This window comes from Cyclopterus lumpus, chromosome 24 (assembly GCF_009769545.1).
Source record: "Cyclopterus lumpus isolate fCycLum1 chromosome 24, fCycLum1.pri, whole genome shotgun sequence".
In the NCBI taxonomy this organism is placed as follows: domain Eukaryota; kingdom Metazoa; phylum Chordata; class Actinopteri; order Perciformes; family Cyclopteridae; genus Cyclopterus; species Cyclopterus lumpus.
This window is the reverse complement of record NC_046989.1, coordinates 6,363,900-6,370,474: the sequence shown is the minus strand read 5'-3', so window position 1 is coordinate 6,370,474 and position 6,575 is coordinate 6,363,900.

Genomic DNA, 6,575 nt, shown 5'->3' with positions numbered 1-6,575 from the left:
AACAAATTCATTAAGCGCTGGTAAGTGAGGACAGTCTATTCTGCACTGTTTGACAATGGACCGTCATTTTCCAAGTTAGCACATTTATTTCACATTTAGACCATCAGCTCCCAGTTGGATGGAGATTTATAATTAGCGTCCATAATGTAATGAAGTCTAGCAGTGACTCCGGGGAGTGCTGGTCATCAGATGCCTGTTGAGACGGATGGAAGCAGAGGTGGGTTGACTCATCGCATCATCATACAATCATTTAAATTCATACTTTAAAATTAAAATGTATTATATATTCACTTTATTCATATTTTGGTCATGCTTTTGATTTAAAACAACCCTATTTCTAATTTTATAAGCAGTATATAACTCTTGATAAATATATACATATATATGTGTATATATTCAGATCCATTTCTTCCAACCAAAGTTGCATGAACACATTGCAGAATTAAAGCTAGCTAAGTAGTTAGCTGTCCGCTAACATTGGTTACAGGAAGGAACCGCTAACAGCAGGCCACGCCTTCATCTTCCTATAGGTTTGGTGACTCACTCGCTCTGATGATATAACCTGCTGCAGCAGTGCAGGTTAGCCTGAAGCTAAACTGTTAGCATTTACTCTTTACCTTCGAAGGGTTTCTCCCATTTTTTAGCTCACTCGAATCGCAGTTCAAATTAACGCAATATTGATTCTGTCACCAAACAACAACCCAAAAAAGATGAAACCTTCAATATTCATCTTCGGCCCACGACACCGAGGTGATTTGTGTTCACCACCAGTCATTCCTTTGTTTTGCCTCCATCGAACACTGTGATGTATTCATGACACGGGCCGTAAAAGTGTCCCTAAAATGCTTTATAGCTCTGTATTTATTTGCGTGACAAGTGGTGGGCATAATGTATAGGAGTACAGCATTCATAATGCTTTACCTCCATGCCAAAGTGACATTGTTGATTAAATGCTATATTATCATTTTGTTATGACTTTTAACAACTTTTTTACGACCTGCTATACTAACACTTTGTTACAACATGCAATACACTGACATTTAATCATATATTAGTTTGACTTTTTGAAGGCATACTACGGTTTTACTTTTTTGATGACATACTTTATCATACATTTTTTACAGACAATGCTACGACTTCTTGAAGATTTTTATCACGTACTATGAAATGACTCTTGATGTATTATGACTATTTCTGACATACTGTAATATTACTACATTAAGAGGTTTATTTACTTACTATACTATGATCCTTTTCGCCTTTTTTTTTTTACATACTTTATTATAATTACTTAAAAAATACAAAATTGTGACATGCATATATTTTTTTACATAGTAAGACTTTTTTTTTACTTATGCAATGCTTTGTTTGCCATATTGTACAATTACCTTTTTGACAATCTATACTGTGACTCCTTGGTTATAGCTATCATAAGTCTTTTGAGAGTTGAATTGAACGTCAGACTGCAGGACACAACGTGAGCAGCAATAAGGAGGCAGGACCACTGAGTCATCAGCGTATAGATCAGATGGTTAATGAGACCATACGTCCGGTCATTTTAGAGACGTCATCCATATGACGATTGAAAAGAGCAGGTGACAGTATTACACCTTGTCGCACCCCATTGGTCACTCGGAAGGGAGCAGATATGATTTTTTTTTTTTTTAAATGTTGACTTGGTATACCTTGAATTTTTTCAACATACAATACAATTTGGACATTTTTCATTTTAAGATACTTGCCATTTTTATGACCTATACCAAACTAGGACTTTTTTTATGACACACAATGACTTCTTCATCACAAACTCAGGGGCTGAGTCCGCCTACAGGTCAGGATGGAGATTGACCATCTGGTGAATTAATGCAGACGAAACAACTTAAAAGGGTCAGCGCTCCAAATACAGCGGAGATGGATGTGAATTTCTGGAAGAATCCATCCTCACCTCCTCCTCCTCCTCCACCATCTGGTCCACTGTTGCCACGGTTAAGGGCAGACTGTGTCGGTAAAAGGTGATTGGCTGCAATTCCTCTGCGAACCCGTTTAACTCAAGGAACCTGAAGTGAGCAGGAAAGATTGTGGTGGACCCCTCTGACCCTGGACATGAACAGTTTGAGTCACTTCCTTCTGGTGCAGCTCCAGAACAATCATGTATACTAGTTTGTTTGTCGTTTTATTTTTACTTTATGACTTTCTATGCTATAACTTTGTATGACATACTTTGACCTTTTATCCTTTAGCTTGACTTTTCTGGTATAGTGACCTATATCTTTCATTATTTTTTTTTACATTTGACATACTAAACTATAATTTTTCATGTCATTTTTTGACACACTTTACTGACTTTTTCCAAGATATTTTTTGACATTCTATACCATGACTTTTGTGACATTGTATGACTTACCATACTATGAGCCTTTATGAAATAAAATGTTTTTGCATGACGTTATTTTAAATACTATACTACGATATTTAAAACAATTCATTTCTACATGCATTGACAAACAATTGCTAGTATACATTTTTCAACACAATATACAATTTTCATTAAATCTTTCTTTGTCAATACAAAACAATTACATGTAGATTTCTTCACATAGTACCTTTAAAATGGTCCAGCTGTTCCCATAAAATGAAGTGTTGCAATAAAATTTTGTGTGCCAGTATTTCTTAGGGCTACGTTTTAGGCCCAGACTACTCAATCTGAAAATGTAATTGGAAAAATATCGTGATGATGAGCCACGCTCTGCCTTTGTTAGGATGCTGATTGAACAAGCGTGTATTGTGTAGGATTACATGCTTTTTGATTTGAGTTTACAGTCACGATTGGTTCCGTAACACGAAGCATGAGATAGATATTGTTTGTATAAACAAGGAGAGGAGACAAGGCCAGTAAAACCTGAAGAATAAAGAGATAGATAGAAATCCAAGTGAATGTGTCCTTTATTCCCACCTTATCTGTCAGCAGAAGCTTAATAATCTCTTTATTTTCCCGTGGTTAAAACTCCAGCGGCGCACCGAGGGATTTCGAGCAGCTTGGAGATGTTTCACCACATCAGCCGTCAGTAAGTGAGTTAGTGATCTTGAGTGATATATCCGTGTATGTCCCTCTCCTTAAATGAGTTAGTATGTGTCTAGCGGCCGTGTCGCCCAGACACCTTGGTGATGGATGAGGCCCTGAGGAGATGGGCTGTAAAAAAAGGCTGATTCTGGCACTCAAGGGTGAGATCACTTCCTCAATAAAAAAGCATTGTCCCGAATCATCACGGCGAGGTATGAATGCTGATTAGGGTATTAGACTGAGGAGAGCTCTTCTGTAAAAATAAATCAAATGAGCAGTTAGTTAATGTGGAGCCCCCCCTCCTCCACGGAGTGGCTATGTCTGGCTGGAGCTGGGGACCTGGTGGCTACAGACTCAAAGAAAGTCCTAAATAATCACTTTGTTTTGGTTAACTTATTGTTTGGCGACATTGAGTTGAGATAATAAGCTGACCGGAAATGTGTCTCAAAACAAAAATGGCCCTAAATGAGCACACACTTTAAAAAAAAAAAAAGAAGCGGTCTTCGTTGAAAAGTAAAAACCAATGCGATGATTCCGATTATTCTAATTTCACATCTCGCTCGTGTGTTTTGGTTCTGATTAACAGCTTTTGTCATTCAGAGTCACTGGACCGCGAGTCTTGGACGTTTATCGTAAAAAATGAAATAAAATATAAAATTGGAATACGAGTTAGACGTTACACCTGGTGACTTCAAACTCGTCTCCATTTGGAGTTTTTCTACAAAACCTACAGAATTCCAATTATTAAGCTCTCCTCCAGACGCGTTTTAAGAGTTTAAACTAGACTACTCTGTGCTGCAGGTACATTATTATGGGTGGCACACACTTTTGAATGCACGTCAAATTAGGCTGGGGGTAAAACATCCGATGTAAATACAATGTCAGGATGCTCCAATGTGCAGTACGACAGACATCGTTTTTTTTTTTTAAGCAAGGAGAAGAAGAAGAGAAGAACACAAATCATCCCGGGACTCCCACCTGTTTAAAAGTTTGATGTGGTCCTGCGGCGACACCACGAACGCCCTGACAGACTGTTACTAAAGCTGCTGCTGCACCTCCTGCCTGTCGCTCTCCATCATCCCCCCACTGCGGATGGACAACAAGAACATGCACAGTTAGAGGTCACTCGAGGACGACGCAGAGAAAGAGAAAAAAATTAAATATTTAAAAAAAGGGACTTCTCAGCACATCGGGGCCTTCAGCTTAACCGTGCTGCATTGTCCCGATAGGGAGGACAAAGGGGGCGTTTAGTTGATTTCTGAGTGCAACTGCAATCATGTCTGGGATGGAGGATAAGAGGCACTGCAGCTCAACTCCTCTGCTGCTGCTGCTGGTGCCTCTTTCACGCTGGACACACAGCAGCTGCTGCTTCTTCTTAGCGCCACCGTGTGGGTTGCACAGCGCATTGCAAGGAGCACCACGGGACGCTCATTGTGGTTTGAGCAACAAGGTCAAAATTCTTTTTTCACAAGGTTCAAATCTCACCCGTAACGGTTTAGACACAATAATGTCACGTGAACATTGAACATAAGTGATTCCTATAGCAATTTCCGCAGGGCTGCAGGCATCCCATAAAAAACATGATTAAACTGGAGAAACATTAGATGTTTCATCTGTTTGATCATTACATATGGCTTCAGACACCTGGCGGTGTGCAATTAAATGTCCAACAGCACACATAACAAAATAGCTAAGCTAATTCATACAGCTGCAATATCATTGAGAGAGAAATAATAACGTCCTTCTCTTAATAATATACACATAGACTCTCATAACACATAATATAAGGGCTGGAGTATCATCTCAGTGAAGTAACAAACACCAGGCCATGATCACACTACTGGGAATATGTCACGTACCGTAATATTCTTTATTACATGACGTTATGCCATGTTTTAAGTGAACGTAAAACACATACGGGGATTATATTCCCATAAGAAAGGCCGTACAAACAAGGGCACCTGAGGATCAGAGGGGTGAAATGGCTCCCGTGCCTCTTCAGGTAAACTGAAAGCTGACACCTGGCCGTTACCATGGCGCTGCTGAAAGAAGAAGAAGAAAAAAAAGAAGAAGTTTCGGAGCGACAAGAGGAACACACATGCAGAGTGTGTGAATCCTTCGACCTTGGTGCCCTCTAGGAAACATTCGCCTCGGGGCAGGAGACGAGGCATGGGGACATTTTCCTTCAGCTTTTCCTCGTCCGTGCGCTGCCGAGGACTCAGCAAGTAAAAGCATCGCGGAGTAAAATATTGATGGGGCGACAGGTGCGATCCTTAACACCCAGCAGGTCTTTTTGCCTTTCCGATCGATGCATCGCACAGCGAGGGGGCTGCCAGCACCCCCGCCGCAGGCCGAACCACGGACCCCAGTACTGGTGAGTCTCTGGATGGACTCACTCGTTACCTTCCAGTCTAAACTCCAACAAAACAAGGTCTAAAAACCTACTCTTGCATCCTTTCCTGGAGCATGCTGGAAAAGAAGAAGCAGCAGCGTCGCTGCAGTCCTGCGCGGTGTGCCAATTTCTAACGACACATTTAAGACGGCAGAAGAAGTCTAGAGGAATGTATTAAAAGTGTCCGATTAGGGAGTGCGGTGCTCGGGCTAGAAACTAGGCCACGAGAACAAAGCGTGTCTCCAGTTACAGTGTCATATCTCTTCCGCAGCACGTGTGATCGTCTTTCTATCTCAGAGTTGACTTGTGATGTATTAAAAGCCCAACAGAGGTCTGCATTAATCCATTTAGGGACATTCAGATGAGCCGGGGGTATGCGTCATGTTTTTAATTATATGACAATATACAGATTATTTTTACTTATTTCTACATGTGTTGTGTGACAAAACAGTGATCAATCTTCTGGAGGATATACAAGTGTAAAATCTAGAAAAAGGGTGTTGCTTATACCATTTAAAATAAATAAATAACAACACAAAACCATTTATAGCTGGATGGTTGTAAGGAGGTTATTTTGTAATTGAATAAAATGATAATTACTAACAAACCTCAGACATAAAACGCCGGCCTTCCCTCCAGATTCACCGAGCCTCCCTCCTCCTGCAGGAGGTGGAGGTGAGCGGGCGGAGGGAGGTCAGGGAGACCCGCTGCTGGTCCAGGAGCTGTGGTTCATGGTGGTGATGGCAACCATCGCCCTGCTGCTGCTCGCCATCGTGTTAGGCGTCACGCTCCATAAGGTGAGAGACACTCATTTTGACATTGTACGGCACGTCGGTGGGAAACGACCTCAACAGCACAGGTCACGTTTCCCTTCCAGGCCCTGAACAAATCCCCCTTCACCAGAGAGAGACCCCCGCTGGCGGCCCCGCCCATGCAGAAGAGGAGCCGCATGGCTATTTACCCAACCAGCAACTCGGTTTTGGTGAGAGGACGTCGAAAAAAAACAAACACTGTTCACTTCATTAAGAGGAGGCCCGTTCAGTGCCTTGGAAAGCAGAGGAAAGGGAAATGGAATGCAGCCATTATGTCAAATATCTGTAGACTATGACGGACTATAAAGAA